The following is a 19,967-nucleotide window of genomic DNA, read 5'->3' on the forward strand; positions in this document are numbered from 1 at the left end:
AAGGCACGTGAAGTTTACTGTTAAATCATCAAACGGTTGCCGACAAGAGTGAAAGAATAGTACCGGTTATTAATTCCTATAAATGTCAACCTTCACCCTCCATTGCAAGGTAGACATACATAACCTTTCTTCATCTCCGAGAATGCCTTCCCAACGAAGCCTCTCGAGTCACTCAATGTTTCTTATTCCTTGGGGTACCTCTGCAAACAACTCATCTAAAGCAAAAGTATTTCATATCATGAAGGTTGAAAGCAATAGTATCTCATATCATGCTTTCTCCCTGTCCTTCTCCTTGTCATTGTTTTCATTTGCAGGACAAGGAGAAAGAGAGCAATCAGCCAGCACTTGGTATCAATCTTCCGATCTGGAATCGACTGCCTGGAACCCCTTCTTGATTGCTTACCTAGCCCTGCTCTTGAGTACTCATCTTCAACATCTTATGCTTCCTCTTCATCTACCACATTTGCCTGGGGAATAGATAAGGGAAGTGAAAATGATACCTCGAAGCATGTGGAGACAATGTGCTAATTCATCATCAGCTAGGGACAAGGAGAAAGAAAGCAAGAGGTGGACACTTGGAAAGATTGAAGAAAGAAACAGACCATCGCCTCTACCTCGTGTCTGCCTGCCGTGCAGAAGAAACAAGCAGAGAAGAATGTAGACTGCACAATCAAATCAACCCAGCAGAAGGAGTCTGATTTGAAACCAAGGAACTCTGATATTCCTCGCTCAGAATTCCAAACCAGTTTGAGATCAAAGCTGTGGAAAGTCGCCAAGATCATCTATCTCCAAAATCAGATTTGTGTTCTTAAACTCTACTCTATCTGGTTTTTACTTTACCATACTTGTCATGTTTATTCGTTGGTTGTTTGTTTGCTTGTTTTTGTGTGAGTTTATGCTTGAAACATTGAGGACAATGTTTGATTTAAGTGTTGGGGGGGGGGTAACCAAGTTGTTTTGCATGAAATTCGTAGGAGTTTATCACCCATTACTTCTAGTGTTGTTCCTTGCTTTTTTAAGTGTTTTAAAGTGTTTTTAAGCTGTTTTGGAGTGTTTTAGTGTGTTTTGACATAAAAATCCGAAAATCTCATAAAAATTTGAAAAACCCAAAAAGAGTTGTTTTTGTGTGTTTATTTATGTCTTAGGGTACCTTCCAACACAATGATGAGGATTTGGTTTTTAATTACATGACTGTTAAAGAGAGTTATAAACATGGATAAAAATTTGATTTACTCTTTGGTGTATGCTTGGTTGTGGTTATAATTTATGAATTCACATGCAATCATAAAGAAAAAATCAGTTTTTGTAACATGCTTGAAAGAAGGAACTCAAATGAACGCTACAACCTTATGAGACTTGAGCCTAAACGTTTATTTGGAGAGTTAATAATATGTGCATCATTGTTTTCTAAAGTCGTTGCATGATCTCATTATTCTTTGTTTAGTTGCTACTTAGAAGGCGTTTCATCATTTAGTTCCAAATGCTAGAACTCATGCCTATTTCATTCAAAGCATGCTATTGATTTGCATAACACATATTCAAGATGAAGTTGTGTAGTGACCACGAAAGCCAAATTGCCGTGCCCCTATTTCATTATGTGTTTAAGTTTAACCTCGTTGAGCCTTGTTAAGCCTATGTTCTTTGTTAACCCACATTATCCTTACCTAGCCTAGTTTTAGGATCATCCATACCCTTATTCTTGAAGCATAGTAAAGCATGACCTAAAGTGAACTCCTTTTTGTTCAATGTATTGTAGAAAGCAAGTGTGGGGGAAGTGATTCTTATGTGTGTGTGTGTACCAGAGTCCTTAATAAGGCAAGGGTAGAGAAAAGAAAAAAAAATATGTAAAAGAGCTCTAAAGTGTTGTTTGTTAAAAAAGGGTCCAAAACATTGAATTCGGCCCTAAGTGTTGCATGAATCTTCCCTTTGTATGTAAAAGTTGATTCTGCATTCTAAAGTGAATTCCAAGTGTCTATTTCATTGCTTTGCTTGCTATCGCTTTAAGAACGTTTGTTATTCCTATCCTTTCTTTGTTAGCCATTACCCCCAAGCCCTGTTACAACCCTTGACTTCAATCTTGAGTGTTGTGCGTTTTAATTTGTGGAGTTCGAAATTGGTATGAGCATATGGTGTCACTGGTTCTCGCATCTAAGTAGTAGCATACCATTCATGAGATCATATCTAAACATGCTTAATAACTCCAGAAAATTGCTTCCTTTGTTATAACATATGTGAGTCCCAGTCTCTAGTGTAGGGTGTGTAGTCAGAAAATGTGTGTGAAAATAGAAAGTATCTTGTAAGGAGTTGAGCAAATTCTCTAAGGCATGTTACTACATTCAAAACATTGTTTTAATTGGTTAATTGTGAACTAGTAAGTAGTGACTATGATTAAGTTTGTGCTCAAGTGTAAAGATAACCAAAATCTGTGGGAATGATGATTTTTAACATGTCATGTGCATTGGAAATCCCTGAGGCAAATGTTAGAAGGTTAGGTTGCGTTTTGTTTGTTTTGTTTCGTTTTGTTTCTTTTGTTTTGCTCGAGAACTAGCAAAAGCTAAGTGTGGGGGAATTTGATAGGAGCATATTTATGCAACTTAGTTAGCTTGTTTCTTGGCATTTACTTAGTTTAATTCTAGTTATTTTAGTACTTTAAGCTATTTTTGTGTGTTTGTAGGTTCAAATAAGAAAATTAGCAACAAAGTGCTATTTGGAGCATTTTGGAGCATTTTTGGGCCAAGATTGGATAGTGCAAGCATGGAGACATGAGGATGGACGTTTTTTGAAGATTTGAAGGCTAGAAATTAGCATGTGTGTGTGCAAGTGTGTTGACCTACAACTACAAACATCCATCCACTACACCCATTACATCCACTCATTACCACAACACTCACCCACTACACCCATTACATCCACTCATTACCAAACATCCATCCACTAGACCCATTATATCCACTCATTACCAAACACTCACCCACTACACCCATTACATCCACTCATTACCACAACACTCACCCACTACACCCATTACATCTATTCATTACCAAACATTCACCCACGACACCCATTACATCCACTAATTACCAAACATCCATCCACTACACCCATTACATCTACTCATTACCATAACATACACCATTACCACATTAACTAGATGGTGATCCTCTCCCTAGCCTATAAATACATCCACCCTTCACCATAACAAAAGGGGAGGAGATCCATCCAAAGACACATTCACATGTACAGTTTAGGGAGAAGGGAGGAAGACACATTTTGCCGCAAGGCAGAGTCTTTTCTTCTTAACCATTCTACACATTCCCACAACAAAAACACAATTCTATGCACCGTCATTTCCCTTTCCTTGCCGTGACCTCCATCCAACCTAAACACATTCAGCCATTCCTTTCCATATATCCATACGCATCCATCAAACCACACCTTGTGCTGCAACAAAGAGAAGAAGGAGGACCCTTGGACGTGCTTGCCATTCAAGTTGGATTGTTGGAGCGTTTTTAGGTGTTTTCATTCTTTTGTTTTCAATGTCTAAAATTATTTATCTTTGCTTTGTGAGTATGAGGAACTAAACCCCCCTTAGCTAGGGAGAATTCGAAACCATGTTCATGCTTGCAATATGATTTGATTACTTTCAGTTGTGATTCATAAGTTGTGAATTCAATCTACTTATCCATTTGAATTAAAACTGATTTATGTGTGTTGGTTGAGAGTGCACGCTTAATTTTCATGCATAAATCTGATGCTAGGATATAAGGGAGTTTCACCTAATCGTTATGAACTTTTATTCACAAGTATTGAAGGTTGCTCTTCACAACCAGTGAAGGTTGCTCTTCACAACCGTGTTAAGTAAATTATTGGCATAAGTTTCATGCAATTCATAGTTACAAGTGTTTCGTCAATGCTTATGATTTTCATAGAACTTAATGATTCTTGCTTGTATCTCTATTATGCAATTCATGTAGGGAACTTGTGGGGAATGCTTTGGGTTGTTGTATGCAATCATCCAATTCAATGAAATTAGGAAAATCTGAGGGTTAATTAGTGCAATTCACAGTTAATCTGGGGCGTTGAGAATTCATAGTTTATTGAAAAGCAGCTGGAAATCGTTTTGTTTGCAAGTGTGTCATGTGTGGAGAAGAACCTCCTAGCTAGCCTTCCATCCATTCAATTTACTCAAATTCGTGCAGATTTCATTAGTTCTTTAATTTACTTGTTTTGGTTTCAAATTCGTCAAAACCAATACCCCATTTACCTTGTTGAGTCATATTAGTTAGAAATTGATTTAGTTTGTGTTTTTAAGTATTTCGAACCAAGTTAAAACCAAAATTCGTCCAAAAGTGTGTTTAGAGTCCAAATCTGCCCAGTTTGTGTTTTTAGGCAGATTTGAGTATTTTTAGCTTGTTTTGAGTTCTTTGAGTTTGTTTTGAATTCTTTGAGTCTAGTTTAATGTTTTTAACTTTGTTCATATGATTTTAAGTCAGTTTAGAGGTTATTAGCAAGCCCTCCTAATCCCCGGTCCAGAACGATCCCTACTTACATTCTTTACTACAATTGATACAAGAGGGTTTAATTTGTGTGTTAAGTAAATTTTCGCATCAGCTGCTGCCCTATAGAGAAGCAGCCGACAACCCCAAAAAAGAAGATGCTACCCCTATTTTGTTAGCAACCATCCATCAAAGTTGTAGTTATTATATTAGCTTTAAGCTTTGTATAGAGAGGAAATTAATCACTGTATTTCTTTTTCAATTTGTTTTTTTGGTGTGTGAGGGTAATTGGGTGTATTGGGGTATTGGGTTCTGAGATTGCCAAACACTTTGTAAACACTCATATTTGGTTGATATTGGATTATCGGTGAGCTTTTACTGCTCTGAGGATGTACTCCAGTCACACTGACTGCTGAGGAACCTTGTTAAATCTTGGTGTCATATCTATTTTGTTTTTGCATTTCATTTGGTATATTTCCTGTGAGTTACCTTGAGGTTGTTTCCAATTGGTTTGGTGTTATCTTAGTCAAGGTTCTGAAACACTAGGCGCTAGTCGGGCGGCGAGGGGGTATAGCGCCTAGGCGGCTAGGCGGCAAGGTTCTAAAAGATGCTAGGCGCTAGTCGAGCGGTGGACTTGGGCCTAGTGCCTAAGTGGACTAGGCAGATTTAAATAAATCTATTATATTTCACGTAAATATATGTCTGCTTATACTTAAAATATATATAATTACGTCATAAACAACCAAATAGAATGACATATATATTATGAAGTATTGGAACACAATGAAAACATAGGGAACAAGCATATAATGTGTGTTCATTTAAGTATTCAATGAAGTCTTTTACAATTTATTGAAAAAAATAAAATGCAAAATGAAAGTTATCTATTTTTTACCTAAATAAGTTGAAACCTAGACCGGTGCCTAGGCGGGTATGTGCAAGCTAGGCGGGTGTCTTAGTAGGTCTAGGTGACCTTTTTAATTTTCAAATGCCTAGACATTAATCAGGACGGCGGCCAATCACCTAGATAGGCCCTAGGGGGTACTAGGCTGGGTTTTTTAGAACAGTGGGCAGGGCCTAGGGGCTATTAATTTATTATATGGTGTAAATAAGTGCCTATTTATACTTCAAAAAACATATAATTGCATTGTGGTATGTCAATTGCAAAATAAAATGACATATAGATTATAAAGTATTAGAACATACTGAAAACATGGGGAATAAGCATATAATGAGTGTTCATCCAAGTATTTAACAAGTGCAAAATGATAGTTATCAATTTTCTATTTAAATGAGAGTCGCGACCTAAGCAGGTGCCTAGGTAGGTTTAGGCGTGCTAGGAGGGCGCTTAAGCTGGCTAGGCAGATGCCTAAGGGGGTATAGCGTACTTTTTTAATTTTCAAACCCCTCGGAACTAATTGAGGCACTGACCAGCCGCCTAGTGCTTAGGCGGGACTTAGGAGGCGCTAGACGAGACTTAAACAGCGCTAGACGGAGATTTTTAGAACAGTGATCCTAGCACAACAAATTGCTCCAATTCTTCAACCTATCCCTTTACGCACTGCCGGAAAGACCAAATAGCTTCTACCTACCCACTCGGAGTACATAGGGTAAAGTAAGACAAGATAAAGCGTATGAATACAGTAAGATTTTGTGTAAAGTATATGGGACATATCTAATTAAAAAATTACTCGTAATGAATCAAAAAATGGATAGAAGTGCTGCGAGGTTTATTAAAAACTCAAATGATTGATCAAACACATCGATGCTAGTTGTTCCTATTATCACGGGCCATGTGTTAAAAACAAAGAAAATGCCCAAGACATCATATATCTAAGCCCATGAAGCCATGTCTTCATGGAAGCTTCTGGAACGTCCCGGAGAAATCAAGAACGTGGCGGAGCATTCAAGATCATCTAGGGCATTCCGGAACATTCCACACAAATGTACATATTTAAGCCTCACCTAGAATAATCTAGATTAGGCAAGTTGTATCTAGAACTATGCTAGATATTTTTGGATGTAAGTAAGGGATTCTAGAACCCTCCATTGAGGAGGTGACTTAGGCCTATAAATAGGAGGTAAGGCCATTTGGCCAAACCATCCAAGAATTGTAAGCAATTGTAAAGTTCTCTTAACTTTCAATACAAAGCTTCCTTTCTCCCATCTTCTAAGTGATCCTAGCATTCTCCAAGCTATCTTAGCTTTCTTTGTGATTCGATCCGGGGAAACGAGGCTTCGAAGGCTTACTTAGCTTGTTCATCGAGGTATTCAAGTCTAAGTGCCGCACGGGCGGAAGGCTTAAAGAGTCATCCCGTGACAGCTGGTATCAGAGCCAAGCTCGTGAATCACTTGAAGGAAAGTAGGATATGGCAAGTGGAGAGATGGTGTCCGGAGTCTCCGATCTAAGGGAGCGTACTGCCGAGGTCCAAGACGTTGCCAAGAGCAAGCCAAAGTTAAAGGACTTGCAAGCATCGATGGAGACCATGGAAGAGCGACTCGAGAAGGTGGAACGAACCATACTCGAGTTCGATACTCGACTTGATGAGGACGTTGTCGACAAGGAGGAAATCCAAACCATGGTGGACAATGGTAAGGATGAACTGCGTGGCTTGGTGGAAGGGCTACGAGATGAGCTCCTTGGCGCTCTCAACACCATGGCAGACAAGATGCGGAAGGAAGTCCAGGTTCACCTTGACAACATAGAGGCAAGGTTTGTGGCGCTTCAAGAAGAGATAAAGGACACAAGGGAACTTAAGGGAGATGTGGCGTTTTGTAAAGAAGTAGTCGTGAAGCAATTTGTGTAAGGGCCGAGGGAAATCAAGGCGTTGGACTCCAAGGTAATCGACTCCTTTAAACCCAAATCCTATAATGGGAAGAGGGAAGCAAAGGAGCTCGACACATTCGTGTGGAACGTGGAGCGATACTTCAAGTACCTGAAGCTTGAAGATGACGAGTCCAAAATCTCAACGGCAACCATGTTCTTAGCTGACAATGCCCTTATGTGGTGGCGTCGTCGGAGCATGGAGATTGAGCAAGGTACGTTCTCTCTCACCACTTGGGATGAATTTAAGAAAGATCTTATGTTGCACTTCTATCCCCAAAATGCCAAGTACGAAGCCAAGGAGAAACTAAGGTGGCTCAAGCAAACGGGGAGCGTCAAAGACTATGTCAATGCCTTCGTGAGCTTGTTATTCGAGGTGCCCAACATGTTAGAGGAAGACAAGCTCATGTACTTCATGAGTGGACTGCAAAATTGGGCAAAACTCGAACTACAAAGGAGACACGTGCAAACATTGTCTGATGCCATTGCCGCTGCCGAATCCTTGATTGAGTTTAAATCAAGCCACCAAGGTGATTCCAAGTCCACGGGGAAGAAGGGTAACCATGAGAGAAGTGGGGGAGAACATAAGCCGAAGGACAAGGCCGAGACAAGCAAACCGAAGGAGAAGAAAGCCGATAAGCATGACAAAGGCAAGGGTAAGTCTTGGCAACCCACTTGTTACCTATGCGACGGCCCTCACATGATGCGAGATTGCCCACAAAAGAAGGCCCTTAAGGCCATGGCTTTCAAGGAGGACAAGGCCGGGGAGAGTAACGATGCAAGTATGGGATGCATCCGTCTACTGAATGCCATCCAGACAACCCTCCCACAACCTAAGGCTCAAGTTGGGGGAGGATCATTGTTCGTCGACGTCAAGACTGGTGACAAGACGATGCGTGTGTTGGTGGACACGGGAGCAACACACAACTTCATGACGTCGGAGGAAGCCACAAGGCTTGGCCTCCGAGTCACAAAGGAGCCTGGTAGCGTGAAGACGGTAAATTCCGCCGCCACCCCCATTGTTGGAGTTGCGCGTAATGTGCACGTAGACATTGGCACATGGAAGGGAACGATCGACTTCACCGTAGTCAAGATGGACGACTATGACGTAGTCATTGGGTTAGAGTTCATGGACAAGGTACGAGCCTTTCCCATTCCCTTCTAAAATATCTTCTGTATCCTAGCCGACGGGAGACAACCTTGCCTGGTGCCATTGGAAAGGCAAGCCAAGAAGTGTACCCAACACTTGTCGGCAATTCAATTTGCCAAGTCTTGGAAGAAAGGCGAGGCCACATTTCTTGCAACCCTAATGTTGAATGAAGGGGAGGAGAAGTACGGGCCTTTGCCGAAACAAGTGGAAGACGTCCTTGCGGAGTTTGCGGACGTGATGCCTAAGGAACTGCCAAAGAAGTTGCCACCAAGGAGAGAGGTCGACCATGCGATTGAGTTGGAGCCTGGTGCTAAGCCTCCCTCCAAATCACCTTATAGGATGTCGCCACCCGAGTTGGAGGAATTGAGGAAGCAACTCAACAAGCTACTTGATGCTGGCTACATCCAACCCTCCAAGTCCCCATATGGTGCACCCGTCCTGTTCCAACGCAAGAAAGAAGGTAGCCTAAGGTTGTGCATCGACTATAGAGCATTGAACAAGATTACCATCAAGAACAAGTACCCACTTCCGTTGATCGCCGACTTATTCGATCAACTTGGTGAAGCAAGGTACTTCACAAAGTTAGATCTTCGATCGGGATACTACCAAGTGAGGATAGCCCCTGGAGACGAATCGAAGACGGCGATGGTGACCAGATATGGAGCGTTCGAGTATAAAGTCATGCCATTTGGTCTGACCAATGCCCCTGCAGCATTCTGTACATTGATGAACAAGGTATTCCATCCTTATCTTGACAAGTTTGTCGTGGTTTACATTGATGATATCGTTGTCTATAGCAAGACATTGGAGGAGCACGTCAAGCACTTGCGCATAGTGTTCAAGACCCTTCGGGAGCATGAACTCTATGTCAAGAAGGAGAAATGCTCCTTTGCCACAAAAGAAGTAGAATTTCTTGGCCACAAGATAAAGGAGGGGAAACTTATGATGGAAAAGGGCAAGATCAAGGCCATTCAAGAGTGGGAACCGCTGACCAAGGTACCAACACTACGATCCTTTCTGGGGCTAGCCAACTACTATCGGAGATTCATAAAAGGGTATTCAGCCATAGCAGCACCCTTAACAGACCTTCTTAAGAAGAACAAGGCATGGGAATGGACGGACCGGTGTCAAGAGGCATTTGAGAGGTTGAAGAAGGCCCTAATGGAGGAGCCTGTACTAAGGTTGCCCGACCTTAGTAAGCCATTCGAGTTGCACACTGATGCTTCCGACTTTGCCATAAGAGGAGTGTTGATGCAAGAGGGACATCCGATAGCCTATGAAAGTCGCAAGCTAAACAATGCCGAGAAGAGGTACACGACCCATGAAAAGGAGATGACCGCCATCGTCCATTGCCTTAGAGTTTGGAGGCATTACTTGCTTGGTACCCCATTCATCATCAAGACAGACAACGTTGCCACTAGCTACTTTCAAACCCAACAAAAGCTCACACCTAAGCAAGCAAGGTGGCAAGAGTTCTTAGCGGAGTTTGATTACAAGCTAGAATACAAGCAAGGAAAGGAGAACGTGGTGGCCGATGCTCTAAGTAGACGAGTAGAGTTAATGGCTACGGTACTCAAGCCGCAAAGCCATCTCTTGGGCCGTGTCCGAGAAGGTTTATCACATGACGTCCAAGCCAAGAACATTGTGGAGTTTGTCAAGGATGGGAAGACAAGAAGGTTTTGGCTTGAGGACGGCTTGCTATACACCAAGGGCAAGCGGATCTATGTCCCAAAGTGGGGAAGCTTAAGGAAAGAAATCCTTAAGGAGTGCCATGACTCACTGTGGGCAGGACATCCTGGCACTCACCGCACGTTGGCTTTGGTGAGCGATGCTTATTATTGGCCACAAATGCGGGATGATGTAGATTCATACGTGAAGACTTGTCTTGTGTGCCAACAAGACAAAGTGGAACAAAAGCAACCGGGAGGACTGTTGGAACCACTTCCCACTCCATCAAGACCATGGGAGTGTTTAACCATGGATTTCATCACACATTTGCCCAAGTCTGATGGATGTGGATCTATCTTCGTCGTGGTCGATAGATTCACCAAGTATGCCACTTTCATACCCGTACCCGTGGAGTGCACAGCCGAAGTAGCTGCACGCTTGTTTCTAAAGCACGTGGTGAAGTATTGGGGTGTTCCGAGGAGCATAGTCAGCGATCGAGATGCTCGCTTCACGGGTAGATTTTGGAAGGAGCTCTTCAAGCTACTTGGCTCAAAGTTAGACTTCTCCACAGCTTTTCATCCCCAAACTGATGGACAAACGGAGCGGGTTAATGCATTGTTAGAGACTTATTTGCGGCACTATGTTAGTGCCAATCAACGAGATTGGGCTAAGTTACTTGATGTTGCCCAATTCTCTTATAACTTGCAACGTTCAGAGTCGACAGGGAAAAGTCCGTTCGAGTTGGCTATAGGGCAACAACCCTTGACCCCGAACACGGTCGTGATTGGCTACACGGGGAATAGTCCAGCCGCTTTCAAAACCGCTAAGGAGTGGCAATTAGCCCACGAACTTGCTCGAGCTCATTTGGAGAAGGCTTCAAAGAAGATGAAGAAATGGGCGGATCGCAAGCGAAGGAATGTGGAGTTCCAAACTGGCGACCAAGTCTTTGTGAAGCTTAATGCGTCTCAGCACAAGAGTACTCGTGGCTTGCACAAGAGTTTGTTGCGGAAATATGAGGGACCATTCCCTATCATCAAGAAGGTTGGCAAAGCCGCGTATGTTGTGGAACTCCCACCCCGCCTCAAGTTTCACCCGGTGTTCCATGTGAGCAACTTGAAGCCTTATCATGCAGACAATGAGGAACCAAGTCGAGGTGAGTCTCATTGAGCACCCCCTTTGATGACGGAGGCATTTGACAAAGAAGTGGAGAGCATTGAAGCCAAGCGTGTCGTGGTGCAACCAAGACAACCAAAGCATGTGGAGTACTTTGTCAAATGGAAGGGGCTACCATACTCCGAAGCAACATGGGAGAAGGAGACGTCCTTATGGCAATATAAGGACTTGATTCAGACATTCGAGAGGCAAGAGTCGACGAGGACGTCGACGGCTTAAGTGGGGGAGGATGTCACGGGCCATGTGTTAAAAACAAAGAAAATGCCCAAGACATCATATATCTAAGCCCATGAAGCCATGTCTTCATGGAAGCTTCTGGAACGTCCCGGAGAAATCAAGAACGTGGCGGAGCATTCAAGATCATCTAGGGCATTCCGGAACATTCCACACAAATGTACATATTTAAGCCTCACCTAGAATAATCTAGATTAGGCAAGTTGTATCTAGAACTATGCTAGATATTTTTGGATGTAAGTAGGGGATTCTAGAACCCTCCATTGAGGAGGTGACTTAGGCCTATAAATAGGAGGTAAGGCCATTTGGCCAAACCATCCAAGAATTGTAAGCAATTGTAAAGTTCTCTTAACTTTCAATACAAAGCTTCCTTTCTCCCATCTTCTAAGTGATCCTAGCATTCTCCAAGCTATCTTAGCTTTCTTTGTGATTCGATCCGGGGAAACGAGGCTTCGAAGGCTTACTTAGCTTGTTCATCGAGGTATTCAAGTCTAAGTGCCGCACGGGCGGAAGGCTTAAAGAGTCATCCCGTGACACTATGCATCTTAAAATAGAATAAGATTTTCTCTCCTCCGATTCCCATCTCCTTCCCTCCCCACCTCTTACAGTTTTCTTTTTATCTCTCTCTACAAAAAAATCAATACAAGATGCTGACTTGGCTTGTAATCGATTAAATAGGAGGGGCGGAAATGGGAGAGAGATTAGGTCCTCCTTTTAAAATTGGAAAGCCAGCTACGGTTCTAGGGTCCATTTTGCAGTTTTATTGACTAGTTAGAATTATGTTCCAAACTTGGAGTAGGAATATTATTTTATTTTTAAATTAGTATTATTGTTATTTATGGAAAGGGGAGGATTTGAAGCTGTTATAAATTATAATTTAGAAGAGGGGAATTTCAAACCCGAAACGCATAAAATTGAAACTCAACATTCTATCCATTAGGATATCGAATGACGACGATAGTTGAGGGGCGAGCTTAAATGCTCTTATAGACCTTTCATTCTTTCAAAATTCATTAGTTCAACAATTGAATGCAGATGCAGCAAAACAACCAATTTCCCTACGCATGGTTTCTCCGCTAATCGCACAAGATTTAGCCGTTAAATTAGATTTAAACGCAGGTTCGCAAGAAGTAACTCTAGAAAATAACCATTAAATATAAGTACCTCAAATGAAACAAAACTGAATTGACAACGTTCATTGTCATTGGGAATTCAAACCAAAACCGTGAAAACAGAACTGTTGCAACTTAATGTCTTTGGCACGGATACTAAAAACTTGACTACTATTTCGATACCTAATAATTCTTGGCCAGTTCTCATCCTTATGCCTTGAGTCGTCCATAGTACTTCTGTTTCTCCTGTGTTGTCTGGAAGCGACCGTGACCAAACTTTGAGGAGGTATCAATGAACTTGAGTTTGATATCCTCAAGAGCAAGACGAGAGGTCTGCTTGAGAAGGGACTGGCGAAGAGTAACAACCCTCTTCTTAGGTCCAACACAGCATCCCTTGATCAGAATGTAGTCATCCTTCACCACACCGTAGTGAGGGAAGCCACCAATGTAGTCATCCTTCACCACATCCTTCTCAGTCCTGAAACACAATAAAACATCAGACATCATGTAAAACCACAAATACACGAACCCAACAAAAACTAAAGAGGAACCCTTGCACAGAAGTTTGACAGAACATACACCAAAATGCTGTACTAACATCACGCAGGTTTATTAAGTTTACTAACCTGTCAAACTCAGTAACAGCAGTGTGTGACTCCTGCCCAGCCTTTCCAAGCTTATAAATCTTCTTGTTCATCTCAGTACGGTGATGGTATCCGTTCTGACCAGCCCTGGCAACCGTAAATGAGACTCTAGCAAGATGCCAGGCCCCAATACAAGCCACCTTCCTCAGACCCCTATGAGTCTTGTGAGGAAGACGGGTTACGCCCCAACAAGTAACAACACCTTCATAACCTTTACCCTTTGTGCCACCAATAATGTCAATCATCTCATCCTTCTGGAAAACAGCATCAATAGGGATTTGCTTCTCAAAGAAGCTTCTGGCAAATTCAACTTTCTGGGCAATGGTTCCTCTGTTGACTTGGATCTCCATAAGGTGCGCTTTCTTTTGTTTCAAGCCCTTCATCTTCCTCTTTTGTTTCAAGCCCTTCATCTTCCTCTGTTGACTTGAACCTTCTGCACACTTGGATCATAAGGAGGACAAAAAAGCAAGATATAGCAATTATAAGAAACAACTTAAATAAAAAACACGGTTAATTAACGTGCACAGAAAACATCAATCGGGAATTCCATGGAACATATTATTACTTGTTTCAATGCAAAGTTGCAGCTATTATTATAACTATATTTGGCATAATATCTTAAAAACAGAGCAAAATAACACGGGTTGCAAATTTGCTTCCAAACAATAAATTCCATCTAGTTGAATAGATAACACCATCATAAAACAGAACCACGTCTTTACGTATTTAAAAAGAAATTTGTAGTGTAAAGTGGCAGAAGGTTCTATATAAAATATCATAACAAACAACAAAGGGTAAAAAAAAAAACAGAATCAATTCCACAAACTCAGTTCAATCTACCTGAGTGTTAGCCAACACACGAATGACAGTAGCATATTTGATAAGCTTCTCAAACTGGGATTCAATACTCTTCTTTCCCTCCTCACTTTCATAGTTCTTTGAGTACTTTGAGAAAGCCTTCTTCTTGGACTTGCACTAGTTCTTGTAGAACCTCCTCTTCACCTCCTCACTCAGATGCTGAGCGTGAGCCCATACCGTGTTCAGAGAACGAAGGCCACATGGTGTCTTCACGTAACCAACAACCACCATGGGAGGAGCCTCAATGATAGTAACAGCCTCGCAAATCTCCTTCTTGTGAAGCTCTAAAGAAATTAAAGGTTCGTTAGAATAAATGGAACTAAAAGTGATACCTCATAACTCATCATTTTCTGCATGCTAAACATCTAGAGACATAAATTTTAGATTAAATAACTAACTGAAATTCTGAACAACTTGAATGCACATGTCAACCAAACAAAAGAAAAAATTCTATCGATCTATTGCAGCGCTGTATTGTGACAGTAAAATGAAACAAAAAGACATGTTTCCAACCCTAGGGATCAACTTCATTCAAGTAAACTTTTCTATCAAACACAAAAGAAATCTTGAAATTAAGGAACTATATCATATATGGGAAACCCATCAACAAAATATGTGACCTAAACAGATGTTGGTTAGAAAGTCACATACTTGATCGAGGCTTCTTGACATCTCTGACAATGTGAGTCATTGCAATCAGCTTGCAAGGTTTAGATGGGCCATCCTTGGGGAATGCCTTCACTGCAAATCCAAACAATGCACAAACGAGTTTGAGTGATACACACACAAATAAACACAAACAAATTAAACCTATACAGATATTCAAGCTAAAGCTAACTATCAAAACACAGAAGTCGAAAATCTTTACTAATAGTTATACAAAAGGAACAAGCGTAAGCATTCCAATTAAATATAAGAAGTATCATATTAAATACGATAGTTGTTAAGATACAAACAATTAGCAAATGATAAAATGTTTTACGAATATCTTCCATGCAAGTTAGAAAACAAATGAAGGAGCTATATACCTTTGCCTCTGTGACAAGCAGCGCGTTTCCTTGGAAGAAATCCAAGCGATCCGTGCCTGGGGTGCTCAAACTTCCTATGAGACATCTTCGTCCTCCTTTAATAAAAAAAAAATGGCAACAAAACTCAATACAAATAAAAAACATATGTCCTTACATGTTTATGAAAAATCTTAGAGGATCTAACACTAAATTTCAACGGTGACACAACCATCTATGCATATAAAATATACTCAAATAATAATCCCATTCTGAAACTACACAATTTCTGTACATTCCAATAAATTGAAAAAAAATCTGTAAATATTATACAAAAATGAAACAAATTAACTACAAAACGAGATTAAGCCCCAAAAATAAATATGATCGAACCCCAATAACTTACGTGGAAAATACGCAAACACAAGAAAACCCCATTTTACCAGAAGACAAGCAATGGAGCACTAAGGCGGAGAGAGAGAGAGAGAGAGAGAGAGAGTGAGGGAAGGATCCTGAGCTTGTAGCTGCACGGCAAAATGCACCCACTCAGTATGACGAATAGACCCTAGTAGCTCTGTTGGTGTTTAAATAATAACCAATTTTACGTAAAATGCGCTACACTTTAGGGGTAGGCATGGGTCGGCCCCAAATTTGAAGGGACTAGACCGGATCTGTTTTTAAAAGAAGCCGGGGTACATCAAATTAGATAACTGGAACCGGACCAAACTCAGCCCGTTTGAAACGGGCCGGGTTCATGAGTTTTTTTTTGAAAAAAAAAACAGATTTTTATTGTTTTTTTTTTTAGCAGCACAGCTGTACAGATTGTCATTGTGCTGCACAACAGCACAAATTTCCAATTTGCACAGAGATTAAAAGGGGTTTATTCAATTGAGAATTGAAGATATTTTAATGGATTTATAAATTCATGAATTTTTATGGAGTTTAATTGATTTGTAGAGATTCCATGTAAAATTTTGATTCAATTCCCTCAAAATCTCATGGGGAGATGTGAGATTTGTGGATGCTTAAAATACACTACAAAATCTCTCCAATTCCCTCTAATTCCTCATGTTTTTGAAATTCTTTAAAATCAAATTCTAATTGAATACACCTAGAATGTTATAAATTTCTTTCAAATCTTAATTGAATACAAGCAGATTTCTAAGGATTTTAATAAACTATTTTAAAATCTCGATTAAATTAGGGGTGGATTTTTTTGCCAAATTGCCGTGCCAACCGAATTACCAACCGTACCATACCGATTTTGTGCCAAATTTTTTGTACCAATCGGTAATGGTACGGTATTGTACCATACCAAAATTTCATGGTACGGTATTGGTAATGGATATCATTACCACGGTATTACCTTACCGTGCCGAACATATAATATAATATATAATTTATAAATTATATAATATATAATTATATAACACATATTTATAATATTCTAATAATTTGATATGATAAAAGAGGCTCAACCTCGGTTCAAGATTCCAAATAGGAAGAAGATTGCGGCTAGTGTGTGTGACTTATATGTGTTGGAGAAGTCTAAGTTATTTGAAGCAATGCATAATCAAAGGGTAAGTATCACAACCGATACTTGGACATCGGTACAAAACATTAACTACATGGTAGTTACCGCTCACTTCATGGATAGGGAATGAAAGTTGCACAAACGGATTATAAACTTCATAAAGATCACAGGTCATAAGGGAGAAGACATTGGGAAAGTTCTAGAAGTGTGTTTGAACCAATGGAGGATAGAGACGATCTTTAGCATGGGGGAAACTTCTATTTGTTTTGGTTCGTAGCTTCTATTTGGATTGTAAACTTAATTTTCATCATGAATCTTGATGCATCATTTGAATTATTGTGTGTGTGAATTGTGAATGATGAATAATCGATGAATTTAGGCTACAAAGTATTAGATAAAGGTACAATAAAAAAGTTTTGCACTTGAATTGGGTTAAAAAAGGCAAAACAAATTTTGTCCCAAAACAAAGTGGCAATTACCATTGTCATACCATGTCAACCGAACATTTGGCAATACCGAACTTCGGTATACCGAAAGTTTGGTATGGTATTGGTAATAGATTTTACCAAACCGAAAGTTTGGTACGGTAACCGTACCGAACCCACCCCTAGATTAAATACACATTGAATTTCAAAGAATTACTTAAAATCCTGATTAAATACCCTATATTCATTAAAAGAATTAAAATCTTTTAAAATCCCAATTGAATACATCCCTCGAACATTACATCCAAACATCCAAAGTCCAAGTCCATAGATTAATATTACATCCAAAATAACATTAGATCGTCCAACATCGTTCCATACATTAAATCCGAGACATTTGAAATAACATCCAAGACATCCAAAGATCAAATTAACAGATGGGTACTTTGTAAGAAAAGGAAAATAAATGGCCATATATTCTTAGTAATTCACAACTGCAGATGCATCAAAACTACGACAAAATATGAGCTTTTTTTAATATAAAAAAATGGAGGTAAGAGCTCTGCACTGCACAGAAATCATTTGGCAAGTTTACTTGGCAAGAATAAGAACATTAGAACAAATCAGTGCAATGGATTTTCATTAATAGATGAACAACTTTGGTTACACTTGAGTTACCACTGTTAGTACATTTGCCTTGATACATGTTAAAACCAATCATGAAATACAACCAAAATTGGGACCCAAACGATCAATCTCAAAAAACCCAATTGCAGGTCTCTGAGCACTCAAACCTGATCTTCAATGTTAATAGTTCTCTTGTGTTGGGAAGTGCACAAACTACGAAACAACTGATAAGGAGTTGTGTCACTTTTTTATTGTCAATTAACTATGAAACACCCAAGATCTCTAACCTGTCATATGCTTTTATTTTTGGTTTTTAGTATTTTGTCTTTTAAATATTCACTTTGGGGTTTCAGAATAAACCCGTCTTGCAGTCCCAAAGGCCTGGTCAAGTAGGCATCTTTAACAAGTGCAACACGAAATTCAGCCTGAGGAGTTCTATAATCAACATGAAATTCCTAAGCAACGGAACAAAAATTAGTCCTAGTTTGATTCATTTGACAGTATATTACACCAGATCAGATACAAATCAAGCAATGTAGTACACATCAACAAATCCTTAAACAGAAATCTACACATATACACGCAAAAGAAAGTCACACAAAACTTTAGCAATTTTCATCCCTAAATGTGGTTTTATTTCCCCTTGCCTAGAAAGAAATCAATAATATTCAGTCAACAAAAGTTTTCTCTAATGACAAAACCTGATTACGACAAGAGTTGAGTCCAATGTTCTTATAAGCAATTCTCTAATGACTACCTAAGCAAAATGTGGAGACATACAGAGCTCGTGGCCTATCAAGCATCAAGTAAAAGATGCAAGCAGAAACCAACTTCGTTCATCGTATTCAAATTATGCAAAATTCACAGATTTCCACACATTAGTACAACCTGGGTTCAGCTTTCCACAGAACAAAAATCACAGACCCAACAAAAATCACAAACCCAACAGAACAAGAGCATGGAATCGGTTCAAATTATGCAAAATATGGGAATGAATCGGTTCAGATTTGGCAGGTTTTAGCATGGAATTAACATCAGAACTAAGAATTTACCTCAACTGGCGGCGGCGATGGGATGATGGTTGTCGTGATGGCGGTGATATCATCGAGAAGCAGAGAATCAAGTCGTCGTGGTTCTGGGACCTGGGTTAGTCTGGGATGTCGTCGGGGAGGAGAATCGAGAAGATGGGTGGTGCTGTCGTGGTGGTCACAAGATTCGCGACGGCGGTGATGTTCTGGTTGGTGGAGACAGGGCCGACCCTGAGAATTTGGAGTCCTAGGCTAGCCTTCGAAGTGGGGCCTTAAAATTCTCTGATCTCCGATTCTTTGTATATTGATTTGTATAAAAAAGAATTCGCTAAATATATAAAAAGTTATATTTAATATCATTAAAAATTAATATCAAAAGAAGATAAATATACAAACATTATTTAAACATTACACGATTCACGTTTTTAGTCACAAATGTACTAAATGTTTGCAATCAAGAGTTTAAGATTGTGAGTGAAAAACAATAAAACTTGATGATCAAGACAGTAAATAACAATAAAACTTGATTGACAAGTATAATAAATTCAACGCCAATTGTTTTTGTCACAGCCCGTCCCGAAATTTCTTTTATCGTGGATGTGAAATGACAGAATTATCCTTCATGGTTGCTAAGGTACGTGTGACATGTTTATTTGAATATTGCATACTCTCCTAAGTTCTTAGGAAATTTTAAGTGGATTAAAATTGTATACAATTTGTGTGGTTAGGGACTTAAGAAATTTGGATTTGGATTTGTTTTGGGTGGACCACACACACACATGGGACAACACACTCACCCCGTGCTCTCTCTCTCTCCTCCTTCTCAGTTCACTCTCTCTCTCCCTCTCGAACTCGTACAGACAAGAACCAAACACCCTCAAAACTTCGCAGATCGACGTCAAAAAGGTGAGTTTCTTCATCCTTGCCACCTCTTGAATCGATTGGTACTAGTTTTAGAATTGGAAACCCTCGAAATCACGTTGAAACCGTAACCCAGTTTAACGTCACTGTTCATGCACATGTGAAATGTTGGTTTTCAGGGAATTCTAAGCCTACAGGGAGCTTAGTGAGGTCCCAAGGAAGCTTGGAGTACTTAGTTTGAAGGTTTTGGACGTCGAGATCGTAGGGTTCGAAGTTGGCCGATTTTCTTGGATTTTCTCCGGTGAGATTTTGTGTGTTTTTTAGCCTTA

The 19,967-nt window shown here is 40.1% G+C and overlaps 1 long non-coding RNA gene and 1 pseudogene across 2 annotated transcripts; both read right to left on the reverse strand.

Annotated features, from left to right (window-relative positions):
- Nucleotides 1-12,665: 12,665 nt before the first annotated feature.
- LOC103447024 (large ribosomal subunit protein uL3-like) lies at nucleotides 12,666-15,718 on the reverse strand (annotated as a pseudogene). Its single transcript, XR_011574964.1, has 6 exons — nucleotides 15,570-15,718; nucleotides 15,188-15,282; nucleotides 14,811-14,900; nucleotides 14,142-14,443; nucleotides 13,284-13,741; nucleotides 12,666-13,135 (listed from the first exon to the last, which is right to left on the reverse strand). The product of XR_011574964.1 is annotated as a large ribosomal subunit protein uL3-like (transcript).
- A 2,027-nt stretch (nucleotides 15,719-17,745) lies between these two features.
- Nucleotides 17,746-19,083, reverse strand: LOC114819206 (uncharacterized). Its single transcript, XR_003768122.2, has 2 exons — nucleotides 18,802-19,083; nucleotides 17,746-18,204 (listed from the first exon to the last, which is right to left on the reverse strand). It is a non-coding gene; the product is annotated as an uncharacterized lncRNA (long non-coding RNA).
- Nucleotides 19,084-19,967: the final 884 nt, after the last annotated feature.

The sequence above is a fragment of the Malus domestica genome, chromosome 13 (assembly GCF_042453785.1).
Source record: "Malus domestica chromosome 13, GDT2T_hap1".
NCBI classification, from domain to species: domain Eukaryota; kingdom Viridiplantae; phylum Streptophyta; class Magnoliopsida; order Rosales; family Rosaceae; genus Malus; species Malus domestica.